Here is a 24,848-nt window from a genome sequence, read left to right on the forward strand (position 1 = left end):
TGGCCAAAAACTGTTTATACATCCCGCTGCTGCAGCTGTTTTCTACAAAAAAAAAGGCTCTGATGATCTCAGTGTACGCGACCTTACATGTGCCAAACGGCAGATAAGCAAAGGTAGCGAGATAAAGAGTCTCAGGAGATGGAGAAGACCAAACCAGAGCTCAGAGGATAGAGAGAAGTGTAATTACAGTTTTCAAGAACAAAACAACTCCATATAAATGATCATGTTCAAAGGCTTGTTAGCTAACTCGTTAGCCTTAACGCCTCGAGCAACAGTCTGTCAGCCGGCTTCTGATCGCTTCTGCCCCTAGTGGCCAAATTGATTAAATTCACCCTAATCAGTTATTCATGCAAGAAATATTATTCTCTCTTTTTTTTTCACTTCATCGCCACGAAAGCTATCGCTCTTTTTGGTGCACCATACATCTGCCGCGGTCATTTAAGCCTCAGCAGGAACCAACTTGGCAAGAAAACCTGATCTGAAGACGATTCTGAGGGGCAACAGAAAGAAAATGATGGAGAAATGTTGATGAATTTAACATGAGGTGGCGTAAAAAAGACTTCTGCCAAATGACTTGACAATGAGGGACAGTTTCCCCCTGCTGAGGCCATTCATGGAAACAGACTGGAGGGCCCTGAGATAGCTCTGCCTCTCTTTTCTCTTTCTCTCACACACACACACATACAAATGGATGAAAATGCAAACTGTGCACCAATCACACGGTGGGCTCTGACATGCTCATTCATACATGTGTGATGGTAAGGACACCCTTCCCCCTGTCATTCGGCACACATACCTCCACACGCACTTCCTCACTACAAGGAGGTCTTACAAGGCTTCACATGTTTAACTCTCTCTTATTATCATGAAGATGGGTCCTTTAGAAGTACCATCCATCTTAATTAACAAGCCATTTGTATGCACTTCAGCTTCCAAGACAAAATAGCATGGGAAGAAATCCTGTGGCCAAAGACGAACGCTCAGGCTCTAAGACATCATTAGCGGATACAAAAAACTTCAATGACCATGTTGCCTGCACATTTCATTATCTCCCACTGTTCACGGCAATTCCCAGCATCATACTTTGCATTTTGCCGATGCGATCCAAAACTTTCTCCATGGAGCGAGAGCCTTGCTCCTCATTCCTTTAGAGTTCCACATAATTTGAGGCGCTCTCTTCGTGATTTACGGCCGTGGCCTTAACATCAATGCGTGACGTATAGCATGTCGTTCTGCGGCTACTGAAATGAGTGAATATAATTTCTGCCTTCAGACGTCAAGCACGAACAAACAAACGTCAGCCTCAATATGATCTGTTTTGCCTCACCAGTCCCTTGGCAAAACGGCTCGCAATAAGAAGAGCTGTTGAAAGATCACTGTTTAAAAGTGGCTCTGTTTTGGCAGATATCTGGCTTTCAAAATGGTCACTTCACTGGATGGTGTGTGTGTGTGTGTGTGTGTGTGAGTGTGTGTGAGTGCACACAAGTTTAGGGGGGTCTTCCAATAGAGCCTGTGTCTGCAAAACAAAAAGTAAATGTTTCAAAAACAGCCTTATGGGCCATTCTCCTCACAGAATCTCTTTTTCCTTTTCTTTTTCTCTTTTTGTCTGGCGGCACGCTTGAACGCAGCTGAATAGCCGAGAGACAATTCGTCTCAATTCCCCATTCAGGAAACTTACAGAGACTATTAATTGTCAACTCATAAAGGCCCTATGGACGCCCCATGAGAGAGGAAGACTTTTTTCTCTCACTCCCCTCTTCCTTTATCGCGGCCTCCACTATCATCCATAACACCTTTAGGTTTTCTCCAGGGTTTAGAGGGTCAGCGTGCGAGGTCAGAAGGTGATGAATAATTCCTCAGAGCAGTTGCATTGTGGGAGCCCTTGGTTACTTTAGGGTCACAACCCCAGTTTATCACAAGGGTGTCATTTGTTAGTTGACCTCTCCTGCAGCTCTGACATGTATTTTGTTGATCAGGAAAAGAAAAGCAGCAGAGGGAACGACTTCTCTATTTACTATAACTTCTTGTTTGAATAAATCCCCCAGACTTTCACCCCAAAAAAAAGAAAGAGACAGGCCGCCCAGACAACAAGACTTGTGGGCATTTGGGAATTTGACAGAAAGAAATACTCAGACAACAAAAGAGAAATGCTGTCCTTACTTGGGAAGTGAAACCAGCAATCAGCAATCACTCAAACAAAGAGCTTTTTAAAACGGTGAACACCAAAGTCCTACAACGTTGGTATTTACTAGCAAGGAAATTGTTTAGTCTAGCAACAATAACAACAACAGAAAATCTGCAGTCATTATCAATATCTGTGGCAAGCAATGTGGAGATGAAACACAAGATATACAGTGTATCTCAAACTCACTCCACACCCAGGCAAACACACAAACAGAGCCCTGAAAAGTGACATTAATTTAACATTTACACAACATTTGAAACAATGTATCCAGGAAGAGGCGGATTGTGATCGGAACCAACATCTTTATGAGATGTGTTTAGACAGCTTCGGATAACAAACACACACATCTCTTGTAGGAAAACAAGCAAAGGGGTAAAATCTTATCCTGAGCATTAAATAAGATCTGCTCCATTTCCCCCGTCAGTGTTTGCGACATTTGAACAGGATGTCAACGATGAGTCCCTCGTAATGAAAGCAATATTCGCCCACAAACAGTCAGAACCACTTTCAAAACTTTTTGTGGATTCAGGAAAAACATCCGTATGACCACAAACCGTGTCAGTATCAATACCATACGGCCGGTCGTGGGACGCTACGTCAAAAAATCAAAACATTGGTTTGATGGTTGCACGTCATCCAGGCGAGGAGGGGAAACAAAAGCTTCTAATGTCTAAGCTGGAGGACGTCTGGCCGCTGACAGTCAGTGCAGAGAAGAGGATTTAAGTAGGGCTGCGCCAGGGTAAAAGGGCTTACAGTGTCACATATGATCTAGTCACCGACAGGAACAGTCACCACCTCCACCTCCACCCGCAGCCCCCCCGCTCCCACCGCCACGGCCCCGGTATGCATGGACAAAACCAACCACTTGGCACGACGGGACAGAGACAGGAGGGGGGTGAGAGTGGAAAAGGGGAAGGAGGGCAGCAATTGAGAGACCAGGAAAAGAGTGAGGCCCTAAAGTCAATTGGCCCTCTTGTCTCTCCTCTCGGCTTCTTTTCTTTCTATACGCTCCTCTTATCCTCCTGAAGCCCCCCCCTCTCCACACTCTTGTTGAGTCCCTCTCTCAGCTGTCTTGCTGGGTTTTTTCAACAGCGTCCCAAAGTGGTAGACTGATATGTTGGGCCAATATTGGCCTTTCACTAAATATCAGAAATCAACAGTCGGATGCCGACATGACGGATGTCCTTTCTCAAACAAAGCTAGAAAAAGTCTGTAGGATTTATACTCTGGGGACCATGAATGTCTGTACCAAATTTCATGGCAATCCATCATACCTCAATGTTGTTGAGGTATTTCCGTCTGGACCAAAGTTTTGGACCCAAAGACCAACAATGCCATCCCTGCAGCCACGCTGTTAGCATGGCAGAAACCCAATCAAGAAAAGTCTATTTATACAAACCCACTTTCCTGCCTCCGATCTCACTGGCTGGTGGATTCATTAGATTGATCCCTCATTGTATTAAGTCCTGTCTGCACATTCTGTCTCAACAGGAACTACACTACATTAGGGAGTAATACTATGTTCTGCTTCAGATGCTTGACAACAATTACATTCTGGATGAATCCCTAAATAGAGCATGATAATGACATCATTTGGCAACATATTGTCCGCTAGTATCAGCAATATCAGCCTTCAATATCCACTGTCAGTCAAACTAAAGCCCTTCTCCAATCCAGCCACTTTCCTCACATGCACATCCCTCTAGTCTCTCCCCCTGTGGGTCTTAATTCCGGTTTCTATTTTTCCACTGCATGCCAGAGCTCCTCTTTCATTTGACATATAGCTCAGATTTCAAGTAAATCCAGCACTGGGCCACCACTGTCTCGTCCTACCTGTTCAAACAATAGTCCAAGAGTTAAGACAAATACAAGGAGATATTTCTAACAAAATAAATGCTACTATACGTCTCCATTCTGTGAACTGTAGCACCCCAGACTGTCACACAGCGAGAGGTTTATTTTCCACTACGGTGATAAAATTTCCATCTGACACGAAAGTCGGTTTGTCAGTGAAACCATTGAATTCTCATCTTTCTACCCAGGGAAAGGGTTTTGCTGAGCAGACATTCAAGTAGTCTGCCTCACATTCACACCTGGGAGCTTCTCAGTGCAAGCACAGCCATCTACTGTTGGCAACGAGAAGCTTAATCCGAGGAGTTGTGGCTTGAATGAGTCCTTAAGTGCCTTTCTCAAGGGCACCTACATGTTATTTATTGAAGAGGTGTTTCTCATTCAAGTTCTTCTACTCATGTTTTTCCAGCCTTTCCAGAGATTCATGTGGACCTTCTGGTTCTAGATTTACAAGCAATTTTCTTTTAACTGCTCTGATAGCATTAACATTGTCATTGGATTAGCTGGACGGCAGTTTTTCTGACATATTCTGACATATTCAATGAGCTGATCTGTCTCTGCACATCACATATCATTTTTATGAAGGCCTAGTAGCAAAAAAAGGACCCCTAAAATTTAACAATAGGCCTAAAGCTAATGAACTACTGTTTTCAAGCGCAAGTAACTATAGTCAAAAAGAAATGTAAAGGCATTTTGTAACTCATTTATAACCATGGGATTAATGATATTGGAATAAAAGCAGGATAAGTACGTACTGTACCATGACAGCTGTGGGCTAGAATAGCTTATTAAGGTCGCTAAACTAACTAAAAAGAGTGCTAGCTCTCCTGTCTCCACTCTTTTCACAGGGCTTTGGTGTAAAACGGTTCTTTGTCTCGATCCATAAAGCTTTAACTCAAGGAAAAAAATTATGAGGAATGTTTTCACAGTTAAGACTTCAAAATGCATTTCAGAGAGTCTCTCTAACTCTTTAGCTACCGCCTCTCTGTATGTCTCCACATTGTCTAGGAATGCCTTTGCAAAGCACGGTAGACCTAAGACTCGGTAGGCCAAAAGAACCTCTCCAGGCCAGATGATTTGGCCGGACAGCAGAGGCTGTCCACGGAAGACACACTAGAGTTTCGAGCTCCATGCAGAGCTCTGTAAATCCATGATTCAAACTCATTGGGCTGCGTGAAGTTTAATTCAACCACAAACTGTTAATCCAAGGAAAATAACTCAACTAATCCAGATTAAGGTCAACCAGACGGGGAATGGAATTGTCAAAAGAACTCCCTGGCCTGCAGGGTACCTTTAAGGATCAGGCTCATTACTAGAAAGCCAAACATGCTCATGTGAAACAAACACCAAAAAGACTGAAGGTTTTGTTGCGGCGTGAGAAGATTTTGAGATAATCTCACGCCAATGACTGCGTTTGTTTGTTTCCTGCTAAACTAAGGATTCAAATCAGGAAGAGATCAGTGTGAGAAATGTGTGACTGGACTGATCCATGAGTGGAATTCTAACAAGAGAGATGTTGGTGTCCGAGCAGACGTAAGGTTATTTGACAGCGCTAGAAGATGATGTTGGCATTAGTTTCACTCTCTTATCTTTTGCATATACTCTTTCTCACTCAATACTTTCTCACATCCAAACACACACACATCACAACTTGATCTGCATTTCACCATCTCTCTTTCACCGTCGCTCTTATCTTCTCGTATGAAGGGAATGACCGGGCCAATGTCATATCTCTATGAACGCAGTGTTGACAGGCAAAACTCGTAAATTGTTCTCCGTTGCTCTGGTGACAATCCCATTCTTAGAGACGATTGCAACATTATGTCATTTTCTATTCGCCACATCAATGCAACAGCGGGACATTTGGGTCGAGCTCACACTGCGTTCACTGAATACCGATAAAGTGTGTGAAAGTATAAAAAAAGTGAATGCATTAATACAGCTTATAAACTTAAAGGGGAAGAATCGGCTTTAAGAAATAACAAATCCACAGAATGGGATCAATAATTGGTAACACTTTGCACAATTCTATCAGTTCCAACACACTATAATGTATTTAAAGCCCATTAAGACATTGTATGTGATATAGGCCTGTGAATACACAACTTCACTTTAGCACGAAAGTTCATTCTTGACCTTGGAAATAGTAGTTTAACAAAAACTGAGAAATAATGAAGGATCAAATATTAATAAATGAACTTGGAAACTGTTATTGTGTCAATCTGAATCAATGTGGTCCATTGTAGTTGAGTTATTAGGGTATATCATGCACACTGCCAGGTTTATAAGCGTCCTGTGGCGCTGTGAGGTGCTCTGCATTAATCTCTTGAACAATGACAAATGTGCTGTAATCTAATTCTTTTATGAGTCGGCCCCCTCTGGTGTGCAGTAATAAGCACAGAACGTAAAGTATATGGAGGTAAACCCACATTAATGTAATGTGGAGGGAACCTATACCAAACAGGCCTTTAATTGTTAGGATACAGTTTGGTTGGTACTTTGTGGTGCTGGTGCATGACACAATAAAGCTAAGACTTAATCTCAAAGCAAGTTTGCAAATGTATGTATTTAGCGCACAGATCTTTACATCTCTCAAAAAATGATGTCAACAGATGAGATGGCTGCTTGATAACTTACAGCTGAGGACAGTCAAGAGGCGGACATGGATAATGCATCCCACACTGGATCCCATACAGCACTTCTCCATACACCATGAGTGATTTCAGGTGGGACTTGACTCTAACATTTATCTACAATGTCTTAGTTTTTCTTGGGGGCAGCGGAGAAGAGGGGGGAAAAGATTACTCAAATCTGACTTGGCAGCTGTGTTTGGGAAAGGAAACTATTTATCAAAAGCGGGGAGTGATATATGCTAGCCTCTCTGCGCTAACCCCAACTCCGTGTGCGACGTCTCATCTGCGACCAGTCTCTTCTGCGACTGTTCTCAGAGATCCATCACGGCCTCAAAGACAGATCCACGGCGCTCGGAGGCCTCTGCAATTAGTGCATCAACAGCTGGGGAGACCATTAGACACTCCTGGGTGTTTTCTTCATCTCCTTTGTTTAGAGAAGGCTGTACAGCACAGGACAAATACAGCACACTAATGAATGGTGTCTGTCACTGTGAGCGGGGACGCCTGGGTGGAAGCCGGGGAAAGTTTTTAAGGGCACGATGTGAATTGTGGGACAAAAAAAAGTCTGTAGTGACGTCAAACTAACTGTGGAGAGTTTGGAAAATCTTATTAAGACGTGTAATTTTTGCAGATGTTCATTATACTTTGGCCAGGATTAAGAAAATTTGTGGTATTACAGTTTTGCCATTTTGTCTTTGGAGAATAGATCATTGGCTGAAGCCTTGACTGTGAGCTATTTGAGGCCGGTGTAGCGAATGCAAGGCAATCAAACTCACAAGGGAACGTAATGTGGGCCTGATGAATACTGTGTACTTTGTGTGTCACTGAATGGCTCATGTTACTGTGTGTGTGGCCGCATACAACACTTTGGAGCCCAATTATCCGCATTGATACCAAATTTCCATCGCTGACATTAATTCACATTCAGCCTACAGGTGGGATCCAAGTCGCTGACTACGATGAAATAGTGAAAGTGTGGGAGTCTGAGAACTGTCCACCTTATCTTTAAGAATTAAGATAAACCAGAAGTGAATCACTCAACATGGCCTAAACCTAATCTAAGGCCTGGCTGACGTATTCTGCATTATCTCACCTACACTCACACACCAGCATGCACACACACTCACACACACGTATGAAAACAAACACAGATTACAGATGCCATTTATCCTCTATAAGTCAAACTGAGGGCACGGCACAGCGAATGCACAGAGGATGAAACCTTTACCCCAAATGTGGTTAAGCTTTTAGGAAATACTGAGCGATGAGATAGTGTTTGCACCGTGCTGCCATGGCTTCCAAAAGAGTGACAGAGATGCTTTTCTTTTTTGCTTTTTCTCGGGTGGACTTCAACAACTATCGTAAATGTAATCCATCCCAAAAGCAGTGCACTCCCCTTTGCACCAGACTCCCCTCGATGTTGTTATTGGCAAACGCGCTGGAGCTGGCAATCGAAAAGAGTGATGCTATTTTCTGTTAAACTCGCTCTTATTTTTTTTGTTTGGTCTCTCTTCTCATCTATTCCTGAAATGGTATACAGTAAATATGTTGATTCTTTGGTCAAGGCCTGTAATCAGTTTTCCAAACCTCTCCGCCTTCGCTCGGCCAGGCTGTTTATTTCTATCTCGATGACATTGTCCAAAATTGGTTCACGCTTAAGTCTGAAACATCAGGACTTCCAAATCCATGCTGCTGTATTTAGGTTACAAACTGTCAGAACAGACCTGCTTTTTGTTCATTTTTAAATATGAAGCAGCGTAAATGCAGAGAATAAAAATGACCTTTCTCTCGCAGCATGATCAAGATCAATTCGCCGAGTATGGGGATGTCAAAGTTACTACGTCTTGGTCCGTTTTCACAAGACTAACACACAAGTGTTTTTATGCTGCGCAGCAACTCGCCCGTAACCTATGACATGAAAACTAATGGCATAATTAAACCACTATTGACACTAATTAAACGTTCTCCAGAATCCAGATTTAGAAGATAAACAGAGCTGAGCCAGATTTAGTTGAAACTGTAATTGACTGTGGCCATCATGTCTGTAAATCAGCTTTACAACCAGCGTGTAGGATTTACTACCAAACCAATGCTATTTACAACTGGACGCTATATGCTCATATAAGACGAGCTCCATGTGTGAAGATTAACAGCAGAGAATAAAAGCTTTAATGCTCCAATCTCACACTTTTTTAATTGAATATTATTCGAAATTCATGGCTTAAAGACAACAGCTGGCTTAATTGCGAATTTGAGGAATGTTTATAATAGACAGAATAACCTGATAACTCACCCGTTTAATGTGATGTCAGGAGTAATTTAGTCGTAGGAAATGTGACAGTTTTCTCCATTTCAGAACAAGATGCTTCAAAGGAAGAAAAGCTTTTAGCAGACCACTTGTACAAATGACTTGGAAGAACTCTGCATGGAAAAAAAGACTCAAGTAAGGAAGATCTGAGATGGTACCAAGAGTTTCCAAACTCTACAGTTATACTTCTGCAAAAGGAATAAAGAGCACATAGCACAGGAAAAGAAAACCCTGACAAAGAGCAGCTGAGGCTGAAAAACTAAACTAAATTAACCTTTAACCCCGCAACAATCCAGAGCACAGATACGTCTTCTCTCTGTGCTATAGCCTTTTGTATCATGAACTTGAAGATAAGCGTAAACTGAGCCCCTCCAACACGTTTCCTCCTTTGCTTTTGGGATAAAGGTGAAAACTGGACAAACGAGTCACAATGTGTTCAAAACAATACCCAGTGGCACTGCTTCGTGTCAAAGCCCTTCAGGCCAGACCTTACCGAGGCGACGCGAGGGCTGAAGGAGGTCGTAAGTTAAGTCAGCAGAATAAGGGAAGGAGCGAAACACAAGGGTGGGGATTGTTGGAATTCTCCCAGCGCAGCCAACACAGCTTCCTGTTATTTGTTTTGTAGTAAATGCTGAGTCTCAGGGGGATATGAGTGACCGTGCTGCCGGACACAAGTCGTGGTCTGTCCTCTGACCGCTGTTGTGCATGGCTTGGTGTGTGAGTGAGTGTGACTGCATGGGCGCGATTGTAAGTGTTGATTTGTTGTTGTGTTTGTTTGTGCAGTTTTTTTGTGATTAAGGTCAGCTTTGATTCAGAAAGACTTCATACTGAATCTTAAGTGACGTGTTCCAATGTTCTTTTGTTTAATGCCACTGATCTAAAGTCCCCTTTATCTTTATTTATTTTACTTTCTAGTTCCTGTTGTCACGCAGTCGGCACGGTTGGAGACATACAGTATGTGCACCTTCAATTATTTACTGCTATTTATTATTCATTAAAAACAAAAAACACCTTCCACGGAGCAAAATATCAGTCAACAAGGTTTCCTGACACTTCCTCAATTATACCTCTGTATTAGAGTGTTTTCAGAAAACATTTGTATTCTAATAATGTGAAAAATAGTTGAACAATACAAACAGCTACATCGTGCACTGCAGAATAACTGGTGGTGTGTAAACAGGGCATGAAGACACGCCAACAGGCTTGCGACCTTGAATGGATCCATGCAGATCCATGTTGAATTCTTTCCTGCAGTATATCAATATGTTTACCAGTGAGTGATTTGACTTAACAGCATTATAGAGTCATACACGTCTGCTGCTCTCCTCCATTGAGAGCTAATGGGCCGGGACCTTTCCTCGCCTCATTATCTGGTTCTGCTCCTTCTCAGCAAAATGAGAGCGAAACGGGGGAAAAATATTTTTTAATTGAGAAAGAGAAAAAGGAGTAAGAGAGACAGGGACGCAGAGGGAAAAAGAAAGAGATTGCAAAGGAAAAAAGTGGGAGCGACGTGGAGAACTGCAGTAGGACAGAGGAAAGAGAAGGAATAATATAAAGAAACAGCAAGAGAAAGAGACAAGACAAGGCCAGAAACAGAGAAAATGTTCAAATGCAAAAGGGAGAAATTAAAGAGAATAGAACAGAAAGAGATAACATAAAGAGGTAAAGAAGAGTGACAAAGGAAAACGGTGAAAAGACAGAAAGAAAGAGGAAATTAAACAAGGACAAAGTAGAGCAGTGAGAGCAGGCGGTGGAGGACTGAGCAGACTCCACGGCGTGAGTTTTATTGTCTGACTACTTAATTGTAAATAACAGGCCTCAGCGATGTGAACGACCATTCATTCGCCCAGACAGAGTGATTAATCCATGCTGGGCTTAGGGAGAGTGGGCAATGTGTGTATGTGTTTGTGAAAGAAAGAGAGAGAGAAAAATAGAAGGGTCTTTCTTCCCCTTTCTTGTCTCTATCTCACTACCCTGCAGGTCCTAATTGGTTAATTTCATAAACTTTTCAAAGGGGCGCTCACTGGGGCCCTCCTTCCCTTTTATTGAAAAAAAACAGGACACGGTTTAGCATCGCTACCTGCAGCTCCTCTGGTCTTTGTTGCAGAGGGGGATGAGAGTCAGACGGTGACCGCGGGGGTTCCTTCACAGGGAAATACAGCAGGAAGATAATGGCCACGTCGCTCGGGCCAGACAAGGAGGGAGCTCTCGCGCCCAGCTTGAAGCTGGACACTTCTCAGTGTTTTGTCCATGGGAAGAGTCTATGACCCGCTCATTATTTCATTCTGGGGAGCTGCCGTGATATCATAGCTAACAAGCTCGCCGGGGAATTGAGCAAATCAGATGTGGTGCCTTGCGAGGTGCTTTTGGACGGCACGCTGATCGTTTTAAAGTATATTTAGTTTCATGAATACTCTCATTGCAAGTGCACGAGCCGGTTGAAAAACTACAAACTTGGCGTAGTTATAGTGTAAGTATTAGTTACACGTCACTGATTTAAAATGGGTTGCACCTCACATACGACTATGAATATAAGACTGTGTTCGCACACAAGTGTTACAACAATTAAACGTCTGTTCCACTATCTGAAGTCCCTCAGATTAAACTTCTGGCACAACTATATTCAAAAGTGTTAACGTTTATTTTCCAAACGACCAGGGAAGTTGTTTCTTCTCTATGATGCTGAAAATAGATTTGATACACTTGAAATAACATTCAATGAAGGAAGCATAATTGTGCATTACCAAAACTATAACCGCTCAATAATAACTGCATTAAATTGCCGCCGTCAAAATTGGTGCAGCCAGTATTTGAAAAGTCTACATCAGTTACTCTGCCCGCAGGAGTCGCCACGCAAATGCTGCTCTTTTGGAAGAAAGGCAAGATGGAAACCTCCCTATCAAAGCTCGGGATCAGCGTCTTTAAAGTGTTTTGCCCTTAAAATGAGCAAGCGAGCCGAGGCTGTGAGGCCGTGTTTACACTCCCCCCTCCGTGACACGGTGGACCCTCTGTGCATGTCTGGTGCAGGGAGGAGATACCATCGAACCCTTTCTTTTGTTGCATGCGACGGGCACACCGATGCCGTTCCACCCACCTTCACCGATCATTCCTTTCATTTATTTATTTACGTGATTTTGCGCTGCAGTATCGAGCTTTTACGAGAGGAATTCCAGCCTTTGTACGGTGGAGGGCCCTTCACCGGCAGATAAAAACTCAAAGTATAAACACGCTCCCATTAGGGAACTGGCGGCCAACCAGCCTTTTCCCTCAAAGGGATCTGTGTTATCTGCAAAGCGCCTGCGTTCAAGTGATTCACTGCAGGGACCGCTGCAGAGGACTTTGAGATGAGCCAGGTCTAGGTGCAGCCGTGGCCTAAAGGCCAATCTGTCTCCATAAAGTTGACTTGTACGGCCGAAATGAAAGAACAAAGGGTGTCAGTATGCTTGGATTCATGTGTATCTTCTCTCAATGCAATTCTAAACTAGCTATGTGTGAACTTTGCATTTTAAGGGTGCATTAAATCAACAAGTATGAGCCTCATGGACCATTAAGAGTGCAGTATTCTTATGAAACAGCAAGACACATACCTAAAAAGACTACATGTCCCTCAGGTGGCATTTGTCTTTGAGCCGTTTCACTTAACAGTTGCTAAATATTGTCCCGGGTTTGGTGCTGAAGGGGATTTTAAATCGACTCCTCTCCGTGGTCATGTGCAACAGTAGAGGTACTGTACTGCTGCTGCCATCCATCAGCATCGGCGGAGCGGTTTACAGTTCTATAAAAGTGTTGCTGTGTCTTTGCCTCTCTGTAAATCAGGTGTGTAGAAGACTGACATCATAAGTAACATAAGACTAATAAAGCAGCAACTAAATCTCAAGCAGTTTCATAAATAACGTGTATTAAGGGTTAGGGTGGCAATAAAAATGGAGACTGGCGCACCATGGGAATGCTGTCCTGCTGCTGAGACAATTGTGCATTCCTTGTAGAGTCGTATGAAAGTTATATTTAAAGATTTCAGTTGGATTCAGAAGCATAAGGGTAAAATGAGCTACCAGAAGAAACAGTTTGCAGGACGTGTTTCAGTGAGGGAGCAAAAACAAAAAAATGTGGAAACACAAACATCTGCAACTTTCTTTCATCTCAACTTCCGGTGCCGTGAGCCATGACCACTGTTCCTTTTTGCATTTACACATAAGACTCTTCAAAAGCCATTTTATATTTTGCTTATTGGGGCCACTTATAAATTGCTGTTCCCAACCCGGCAGAAATCCTGAGGATTAAAGGACTTAAAAAAAAGAAGTATCTGAGGGTGTAAGGGGGAGGGGGGGGGGTGAGTGGGGGTTTCGGGGGGGGGGGAAGCCGACAGGATGAAAAGAAGTTGGGGGCCCATAGAAATGCTAAGGAAGTGGCCCTCTTTTTTTCCCCCCAAGTCGCTCAGGGGTAGGAAGTTCCCAGCTCCGCCACTTCATTAATTCATGCTATTTAACAAGCGGGATTGTGGTGGAGCTTCTTCGGCCCCCTTCACACTGAAACCAACAACAGTGCCATCAGTAACTGACAACCCCCCGGGCGGAGGGGCTATGGCCTCCGGGGTCCACGCTGCAAACAGAGCCACGGGAAGCAGAACCTTGCCATTCAAGAGTTCAGCCTTTATTTGTCATCCCTGGTTTCTCCCCACCATACACATCCCCAATCATGGGCCTCCGGGGGTGGACGGCGGATTGGAGGATGAATCTCCCCTGTTTCCTATTAGGACAGAATAGAGGAAAGGGGGGGGCTCGCTCATCGGAGGAATCAGTATGCTCATCCATAACTTCTTAACGTTCGCTGACCACAGGGTTTGTGAGACGCTGTGGGAGGAGCAGAGTCGAGGTGGCAAGTGCCAAAAAGAAAAAAGCAAAGAAAAGAAAAGCCGAGCAAATCATCTAAACTTTTGAGGGTTATTCTGCGTCGCTTTTGTGGGTAAATGATTCACAGGGTGTTTTCTCTTCCAGGAGCAATGAAACAACCAGAGCTCTGTTCAAAAGAAACTTACAGTCTGTGAAAAACGCACCAGCACGAGCTCATTTAGACAATTCTCCACAGATAGAACTGATTAAGTCCCACATGCATTCGTCTGCTAGAAAAACACAATATCGGCTTCAAGGGGTCACAGAATCAATTTGGATGAGCCTTAAAAATATTAACAAAATAGGAAAAATGTAAAAAAAAAAAAAAGAACATAACATTTCTGTAATCTATCTTGTCTTACTATACAATACAAAATATATTGGATATCCGAGTGCTTAAAGATGAAGCTGAACATGTTAAATTAGTGTCTGTGATTTTCCTTATTGCCAAAGTTGTTAATTAAAACATAATAAATACAAATAAAAAAAGTATGTCAATGAGATTTCTCAGAGATCAAGTGACCGGTTTCTTTGACGGACAGATTCACAATTAAGCTTCAATGAAAGTCAAGAATGTACCCTTTAAAACGATGCCAAACATATAGAAGTAAAACATTTATACGTCTATATATATATATATTTCTTTAAAGTGAACCTGAATGAAGATGTGCACCAGCATTAAAAAGCCCAATTGATTGTGGTGGGTCAGCAATTATCATACTACGAAATACTATATATATGTACTGAATATACAATGTGCAATGATGGAGCCCAAGAATATGCTGTACATGTGGGTTTCGTCGAACAACAGCTTTATGCAAACATGCTGCGAACCCCCGGGGAGCGCGAGCTGACGGATCATCGCAGCCGTGAGGGGAGGCTTGTAGTTTACCCTGAAGAAACCTGCATGTGAGCTTTACTATGATTATGGAATAAATATCCTCTTGGTGAAATAGTCAAAATCAAACTGTTTGAAAGTATTTTACCCAGAATCCGTCAGGAGATCTTGCCTGGGCCCCACATCACTCACCGCGCCCGAAGGTGTTGAAATTGGGGGTTGGATTCCCATATCTGTAACCTCAACCTCTGAATTTCAGTCGGCCTCAGCTGTTCCACGATCTGCTCATTTATTATCTTACACAACCGTCGAGGGACGGCGACTGAAAATAAACAGTGCGTATGGTGTTATATTGTCAAGTGACATTATCTGGAGTCTGTTATCTATTATGGTGTGACCATAATGAATGAGGGTTAAAGAGTACATGGATGGTGTCTTCTCACAGCCCATTAAACCCGGCCACAAGCGGATGAGAAGGAGGAAGACGGTATAATTTGCGAGGGCGGCTGCAGGCTCCGATTGCAGCTCGGCCTCGTCTCTTAATTGCTAATACAGTTATTACGGGATGCCAATGGGGAAGACCACCGGGGTAGGATTGTCCCTGAATTATCACAGTTGCCTTTCAGGGCTGTGGAAATCCTCTAAAGGCCAGAGATTCAGTGTCACACAAGGCTTTTATCGTCGTCGCACTGGGGCCCGGGAGGATCCCCACTAAGACCTACAAAGCGCCACACCAACCTCACACACACACACACACACACACACGCACGCACATGCATAAGTATAAGAATCCACATTGCTATATAACAGCAGGAAACACTTTCTGTCCAAACATCAAACTACATATAAATTTGATTTAATTTTACGAATATTTTGTGTGTTAAAAGCTGAAATTATTTGTTATTTAATTGATAAATCGAAAGAAAAATAATCTGCAATTTATTTTTAATTTTCAAGCAAAAACGCAAAACGTTTTCTACTTTCCTTAAGTGGTGGTGAACTGAACATGTTTGATTATGGTAATGTCATTTAGAAACTGTGATGGGTATTGTTTTATTTATTTTTTACTATTTTCGTACATTTATTCGACCAAACAATTTAATATTTAATTGAGAAAATAATTGGCAGATAAATAACGAAAATAATTCTTATTTGCAGCCATTAGTGTGTTCAACACTGAACATGAAGTACACTCAATACACATACTGTATACTAATACACAGTATATCTTGATCATATACTACGTGGTATGAATCTGCGGAGGGATATGGATGTCTAGTTTGGAATAATTTCCACAGACATCCAGATATTTCTAACAAGCCAAACTATCAAAACTTTAAAACAATAAAAACTCTCATACGTTTTTGGAGAAGACAGCTAAAATTAATGGCACAATTTAATTGTAAGAGCGTTCATCTTTTAGCTGAAATAGATCTGAGCAGAATCAAAAGTGCTGTTTATTCTTCAGCTGTACACAGAACCAAATGGAAACGTTCGCAATTAATATATACACGTCTCCTCCTTGAGTAAACTGTATTCCCATTACCAGGAGCTAAATGTATCGTGACAGATACCATTTAGATGACAAGCCCTTCTTCTCTATTTCTCAGTATTTAAGACATTTCCCAGGATGGGACACATCTTTTCTGAATGAAGTAATGAACATTAAGGACACTCTTGCACACATTGACCTCAATTTCTTCAGAGTTTTTTCTTTTTTTTCCGACAGGCTGATGACTTTAACATACACGGATGGGTAGAATGGGTAGACGCTACTTTTTTTCCCTTAGCCAAACAAGGGGAAATGCCTGGGAATTACCTGTTGGACCCAAGAGATCTCTGCAAGCGCGATGCCAGGGCAAAAGAGCTGCAGTGAAAACACTCACTTTAACAAACAAAGACATAGGCGGCTCAGGTCTCGAGGGCAAAATTTGCTCATTAATTCCACTTAGCTGCATTTTGCACGGTTTTCACTGAGCAATGACGGACAGTTTTCTACAAAGACAGCATTGAGACATCTTCACTTCTGTGGTGAAAGTCTTTAAAATTTGATAAGACTACTGTCACGCTGCTGGAGCAGAGAAACTGACACTTTGACCACCAATTTGGCAGTGAGGAAATTTCCGATCCGCCTCCCCTCACGACAACTGAGGCTCAAAGAAAAGACTTCTTAACACACTTTTTCCAAATCAAACGCAATATGCCGTTACATCTGATCGCTGGAGGCTTTGCTCGGCTCAGTTTAGTTAACCGTCTAAACGGTTCACTGCTTTTTAATGTTACTTTGTTGCCAGGAAGGACAGCAGCGCTCAATTAATTGTCAAAGGGAAAGCGGAAATCCTGCAATAAGAGTTTCTGGGACGGTCGAGTCATTAGGCTGTAAAATTGGATGGAAAAAGAAAGACAAAACATTTTGGCTGAGCTGATGTGTCACAGTTCATGACTCCTTTACCCTAATTCTGCCCTGTATTGTTTCATCTGAGTCACTGTGATAACTAATGGTGGAACAGACTGACCAGGCGTCCCTTTGAAGGCAACAAAAGCCCCCTGGGCTTGTGACATCTCGGCCTGGTAACACGTAATCTCAGCGGTCCCAGGCTGTGCCACTATTAGCATGGCAGCAGCGGTGCACAGAGAACCGGCCGGCCTCTGCACTTGCACAAACTTCGGCTAAATCTGTCTGATTCTCATCAAACACTGAGGGGGGAGAGTCCGAGGGGGGAAAAAAAAAACTCAAGCCTAGACTCAATACAGACACAGCACCACACAACTCGCCTGGCAGGCAAAGCTGTCACCATTCAGTTTACTCCAGTCCTGCAAAGAGACAAGCCAGCTACGAAAACAGTCTGGTGGTGCCTTGAATCATGAGAAGGAGTGAGGGAACAGAGAGGGGAGAGACAGGAGTGAGGTAATCTCAAGTTAATGGAATATGATAAGGAAAAAGTGTCTTTACCAAAACAAGTCAAGATGACAATAGCAAGGTTGGTTTTAATGAAGTTATCTCAACTTATTTTAGGGTGGAGGCTTTGGCAGTAATGGGTGAGATGAATTATTGACGTCAGTGTCTGCAAAGTTTCACTTCTTCTCAAGTGGGACAAGATGTTTTTTCGACCCTTTGTGTGACCCAGTTTACCACCTCTATCAGGCCACTTCGCTCGCTCCGACTGCTTTTGTATTTTTACCCCCTCCCCTCCTCTCCCAAGGTTTAACCTCGGGTCACCACCAACTTCTTAATCAGTTCAGCACATGACCATTCTTTACAATCCCCACATACCAGGAGAGAAGCACTCCCTGATACAGTAAATTGCGATAAAGAGCTCACGATCAAAAATCGAGGGACCATATCCCCATATGAAAGCAGGGTCCCTGATACATCAATAGACAGATTTGGGTGTGGGGTGGCGGGGAGGGGCTGCGAAGCACTTCTCCAGAAAATCCACACTTCAAAAGAAGCCAGTATTAGATTGAGGGGAGGGGGGGGGATTGGGTGTGTGGGATGTAAGGAGGATAGAGTCCCTCTACAAAGTCTGCCATGCCAATCCACTGTGGTCACCAAGAGAAAAGAAAGAAAAGGAAAATATCTGAAGGGAACGAAGACGTAAATGTGTGTGTTCATGAAATTCTTTGAGGGATACAAGCCCGAAAAAAAAACCTAATGGTTTCCAGTTGGCTTATCATCATTTTTGATGTCTTGAAACAAAAAATTCATGGACTGTGATCTCGTACTGTCAACACTGCATGGTTTCTGAGTGTTGGACTCTCCATTGTGTTCTCATTATGGCTCTTTCACCAAACGTCAGAAAGATGGTACTGAAGGCAGCGTTGACTGGCTGTCAAAGGGGGCCGGGGCAATTTCCTGGGTTAGCCAAAGAGCTTGAAGGTTGGGGTCAACAAGGGCTCAGAAAGGTTGTAAGGCAAGTCAGGAAGGGTTAGAGTTCAGCCTCTGCATTTGTATTTCTTTTTCCTGCTCATAAACCCACAGAGTCAACCCCCCTTTTCTGTTAAACCAGCAGAAACTAGCGGGATCGCTTTTCTTATAAGCTGTGTGCAAGGTTACAGATGTAGCTGTGAAAGGGTAAGAGATAAATAGGCCTGACGAGCAACGTCAAAGCCCAGGATTATGTCATGCTGACGACAAATTAAAATGTTTACCTTTGCCTTAGCGATGACGTTCTGAGGTCAAGAACCGGACAGAGTTTGCACCAAACAGCACAGCACTGAATTCTTCAGAATCAAAGATCAGGTTCAAAACTATTTTTGGCAATCCTTGGCAATATATTAGTGTTTTGGACCACATTGGAAAACACACTACCAGAAATGATTCCATCCTTCACACATCCTGGACGTCTGCCCAGACTAAGCCCACATACAGTATTTATCAGGAGGGAAACAGAGCCAGGGCTTACTTCAAAGAGAGGCCTTGATAAGTGTGACCTGATAACCTTCAACCTAGACTAGTGTACTACACACTCTTGTGCCAGGGCTCTTTGTAAAAACAAGACCAAGTGCTTGAGAGCAGGACTTGACCAGTATTGAACTTGTGTTGTATACAAATGATTGTGGAATAACAGCTGCCAATATGCCAGTAGGCCATTATTAGACTATATTTAAGTACCAACTATTTAAAAACGGACAATTTTCATGTGATTAATGGTATTAAGTATCATAACTGGATACCAGATATTCAAGAGATGTACAAGTACCACAAAGCTCTACTTAATGGCAGACCTTGAGCAACTTCACCACTGTATCACTCTGTAGTGTGTATTACCCCACACTGAGTTTAGGTATCATAATCAGTGGGTTGAGTGTATCCTTAGTGGTAGAGAACACACGATGACAGGACATTATTACAGTAAAAGGCTAAAATTGGCGCAAAGTAAAAGTCTAACTCCTACTTGTGAACACCAGGCGAAGCTCCCCGCATGGCCCACGACAGATACAAGTGAAGAGCAGCAGCTCTGCTGCAAATGAAGATGACAAACAACCTCTGCACTCAGAGGCGATGGCACTCTGAGGGAGGGTGTCAGGGGTCAGAGAATAAAACGGCAACACCTCTGCAGCCTCTTGACAGGATGAAAAAAGAGCGGGAGACGGGGGCGGCGGGGTGTTTGAGAGAGGGTGGGAGTAGCACTTGAGGCCAGAATGGAAGACACAAGCCTCCCAGCAGCAGCAGTCAGAAGCAAGGGGACACAGGGGCTACTGTTCCCATTGAGGTCTTTGTCTCCCAGGCGCTCTCTTGTTTTTCCTCAGCAAACTGTGGGTACAATGAAGGCGGCATGCTCCCCTCCCCTCCTGCAAAAGGCTGTCAATACTGGACCTATCAGACCCTGAATGGCCGAATCAGCCTTCCCATGAAAATCAAGTCAATGACCTGCTTCCCCTGGCTCTCCTCCTTGTGAAGTGGGTGACAGCTATAATTTCAATAAGTAAAACAGAGGGAGAAAGAGAGAGAGCGAGCGAGTAGAGAGTAATGGAGAGAGAGAGAGGGAGTTTTCTCACATGTTGCTGAGGGGACTTTGCCTCAGACTCGGCATCCTCATATAAAATGCATTAATTCCTTCGCTGTGAGCTCACCGTAAATGATTTGATTGTGACCGATTCGACACAGTTTTCCGAGCTTCCCTGAGCGGCATAAAAAACCGAAAGAGAAAACATGATGCTGGGAATGCTAAGACAATTTTGAACCAAACATTTAACTTCAGCCTTCTGACCCAATCAAGTGGAAGAGAAGACAGGCTTTGTCCACCTTGGCCCATCCAAGAAAAGTTAGCCAAGGGAGGGGGGAGGAAGGAGGAAAAGAAATGTAAAGATTTTGCCAAGCTTTTGTCACGCCTTAAGGACTGGCTTAGTCAATTGCTGTCAGATCAAGAAGACAGAAAGGAAAACAGCCGTGGTTGCCTTATATAAAAAACACTTTCTCTCGCAGCCAAGTCGGGAGAGTCCCCATAGACAGAATTACACAGTTACTTTTAAAGGATTTGCATTTAAAAGATTGCGTACAGGCCTGAATGCGGGTCGTTTCCCCGTGACCATAGAAACACTAGAAAAGGTGGAAAATTCAGTCCGCTGAACTTTAAACGACTTTATTAAAGTGTCACTAATCAGACGTGAAAGACACAAGGTTTTAGTGTTTGGGCAAACTTACAGAAAAACTCAAAAAAAGCTTAATGACCTGTTAAGAGCATTACTTTGAAAAGCCTTGTTGATGTCCCATTCCATAATAAAGAGAGAACAATCGCTCACGTCAGGGAAAAATTAATACCCAAAATATTCCAAGAATTTGACTTAAGCATTGTGCTGAGGAATTCTGATATCAGGCCAAAAATAGTTATAATAACAATCTTTTAATACATCCTTCTTGTCTCTATTGTAATGTTATAACAGTTTATAATAGAGTTTTGCTCACATAAAGCAAGATATGCTTTTAAATCATTTAAATGCAGGATATTAATGCCTCAATGGATCCAGACGTCAATTGAGAGAGTCATCTAAACAGTCACGAGCTCCAGAAAAAGACAAATTCCTAAGCAGAAAATTGCCGCCATTACAGAGTAATGGGATAACAACCCAAAGAATAATCCCTCGCTAACAATGGGGAGGTTTGAAAAGAGTCCTGAGAGTCCTGTGTGGTGTCTGCCAGGGGAGCGCTGCATTTTACTGCCACCGACCGACGATGTAATCTCCGCTCAATGGAGACCTGGAGAGAGAGCCTCCGCACCGGGGTGTCTATCCATCCATTGATCTATCATCCCATCCCTAAAGAAATGGGAAAACCTCATTTCTATTCGACACCAACTGCGTAAAGGGGTTGGGGGGGGTCTTATGATCGGAAAGAATAAACCGCAACAAGAAAGGAAGGGATTGAGAAAAGGTGGGGAGTTTGGGGGGATTGGTAGATGAATTAGCATTGGTGCTACAGATTAAAAAGAGCCTCTGATCTTCCAGGCCAGTCCTAATGATATACTCCCTCAATGAATCATCCCGGGACTTCTCCCAAGTTAATTTCAGTGCGAGAATTAATTAACAAGAGCGCAAATTGATGTATGCAGAGCAGCGGAAAAACAAACAATGTAAACAACCCCAACAATGGGGTAATGATCGTAGGGGGCTAATTTGTGTCATAATGATATGTATTTGATTTTGTGAGCCGAGTAGGAATAATGAAGGAAACAAAAACACTTTTTATTTTTTTGAAGATGAAAGGTCTCTTTTCTTCTTCTTGGATTCCTGAATAATTTGCTCAAAACTGTGCAATTGGTGCAATAATTCTGTATTTTGCCATCGTGAACTGCAACAGTAAGAAGATCTGACAGCATCGTTACTGTGTATAGGAACGTTTTAACTCCTTTAACTTACATTTTTGAGAAGTCATTTTCAAATGGTTGCTGATTTCTGGATGACACGTTCCTTCTAATCCAGGGAGCCATTGGTTTCCAGTTATTTCTGTACAGTGTTACATTAACATTACTTCATGCAATGGTAACCTCTTATAATAATAATAATATATAAATGTTCAGATTTGATGATTGACAACTCAGTTTCAAGTCTACTAATAGATTTATGTTTCATATGAATGGAAACTAATGGCTATAATTAGCTATGATGTGTAATAATGTGTAGTAAATTAGCTTAAAGATGCAAAACCAATGGCAAAGTTATGACAGTATTGTACAAGCATCCTCAGTTCCAGAAACTCAGTCCTTAGCGGTTTTGTTAATCACAGAGATCATTTGCTAATCAAACCGGAGCACGAGAAACACCAAACGTAACTGTCTTTAGGTAAAAACGGCTTTTAAATTATCAATACAGGACAGAAAATATCTAAATTAAACTGTTTGGAAACTCTGCCTATCATGACTCGAGGAACACCACCAGAGTAAATTCCAGAAATTTAAAATCAGAATATATATATATATATACTTGGCGTCAATGTCAAATCCACTTCATATTTCAGCATTTACCCTCGTAGTCATCTAACCCCGCTGTGGGGAAAGAGGAGGTTGATATGCAATCCCAACTCTTGTGAGAGACTGGAGTCGTTGTTGTGTTAATACCAAACAGCACCATGTCCACGCAGCCGCCATATGAAGCTGAACACCGGGGACAGACGGGGCAGTCGGGATCAAACTGGTTCCATATGACCACAGCTGGCATCACTCCAGGCCCGGGGCAACCACGGCTTCCTCACGGCCCCGAAAAAGAGGGATCGTGCAAACTCAATAGCGGGGGTCGCGTATAAAGAGAGAAAAGAAATCTTGGGTTTCAAAGACTATTGATGATTGATTTCCATGAGGAGAGCTGACGTTCCCAAAGGGAGACAAAAACATCTTACTGTAAAAATCCCTTCAATCAAAACTACTATGTGAAAAACAATACCACTGTCCCCAGACATGAAAGAGGTAAACACGAGTGTCCATCTGCGACAGGATGATGTGATGAAATAACACATCAGGCTGCAGAAGAGTTTTGTGAATGAGGTCCCATGAGCGTGTCTATGTTTCTCCACACGGTGAATACGCTTCATAAAAGAGCAGCAAAGTGCTGGTCTCCGTAGGCAGCCGTTGAGGGACAAAGAGAATATACCGCACTGTTTTACGGCCCGGCCTGCAGCGAGGCATGATGGGAAGTAATAACCACATCATTACCAACAGTGCCTCGGCCTTGTCAGACGTCAGAAGAATAAAGGAAGCATGCGGAGTTCACACTCAGGCTGCCAGTCTACCACTCTGTTGGACCCTGTCACACATATGCACATGCTCACGCGTACACATACACAATCGCACTTCCCAAAAGAGTATATTCACACAAACACTAAGACACACACAGCTGGTTGTTTAGCTGCCAAGACAAGAGGCAGTGCTTCCGCTCAAGTTCTGCCAAGTCAGGTCAAAGGTCACATGATTCACTGAGGAGTGCATGAGAGTGTTGCTCTCCATTGGATCACTCACTCATTATCAAACAACTGCATCAGATGGCATGAAGCCTCTGCAAGATCATGTGTGAATCTGCAAGAGGAGGGATTAGCACCGAGGCAGCTGGCGTGATGGATGAGTGCAGTGGTTTTAGGGGAAGATGCAAACACACTCACAGCCTGCTGTCTGCCTCATACGCATGTCTGGGATTTCTCTTCTGCTACTGCCTCTCTGTCTTTCTGCAACACTTCTGTTCAAAAGTTTGAAGTCGTGATAACCCCGATGACATCACTGTTGATATTTTGGACAAAGCTCCTCCTGAGCCTTTTGATTCTGAATCCGCCATTTATTCTTTCTCGACCGACAATTTCTAGAAAAGATTTAAATATTCTCACTGCACTGGAAGATTTTCAATTATAGAGGGAAATTACTTCATCATTTATAGATTTTTTAAAATAATGTTGAGTCATATTTGAGGGAATTAGTATAGGTCTCATGTGTTGTGTTGTTATTGTGCCCCCCCTCTCTCGCTCATCTACCCACAGGCTTCTGCACTCTGCAGACCTCACTGCAAGTGAAGCCCATATAGCAGCAGCCCCCTGGAGGACATAGAGGCTCAATGTAATATCTGATCACCCTCCATGTAATACCATAAGAACACAATGTCCTGGGAGGGAGACTTCATTACTATCTGTCCGTCAACAGCAGGCCAGCCAAGTTTATACAAAGTTTGGAAGATTCGTTTTTTTGGTGGGCTTTTTTTTCCTTCATCTCGAGGAGCTACGTGTCAGTGCCAGAGACGCCAAGCATGATAACTGCAGGAAAATAAAGAGAGGGCGCCAAGATTTGGTAGATTGTGCAAAAGAAGTATGCAAGAACTGAACTGTTTAATGCTAAGGCATGCACTATTACAAGGAGATATGCATGCGAGCAAGCAGGCACACATGTACACACAAACACGAGCAGTGAGAGTCAGAATAGCTCAGTGTTTGAAAGGAGAGACCATAAAGTCAACTTTCAGAACAGCACTTTGTTAAATTACACCTCGACATCCACACACAATAGAGAATGGTGAAATTAGGCCGCTTCATCCGTTTGCATAGGAAAAATAACAGAGTGGGCAAAAAAAAAAAAAAGAGAGAAGACATAAAAAGAGTAAAAATAGCACATTGTCAACGCATGTAATCGAAACCAGAGCTCCAGCTTAGAGCTCAAAACAGTCACACTTT

The 24,848-nt window shown here is 42.9% G+C and overlaps 1 protein-coding gene across 1 annotated transcript in view; it reads right to left on the minus strand.

The window, feature by feature from the left end:
• fat4 (FAT atypical cadherin 4) overlaps positions 1-24,848 on the minus strand; it is a 98,641-nt gene that overhangs the window by 57,542 nt on the left and 16,251 nt on the right.

This window comes from Cottoperca gobio, chromosome 10 (genome assembly GCF_900634415.1).
Source record: "Cottoperca gobio chromosome 10, fCotGob3.1, whole genome shotgun sequence".
NCBI lineage: Eukaryota > Metazoa > Chordata > Actinopteri > Perciformes > Bovichtidae > Cottoperca > Cottoperca gobio.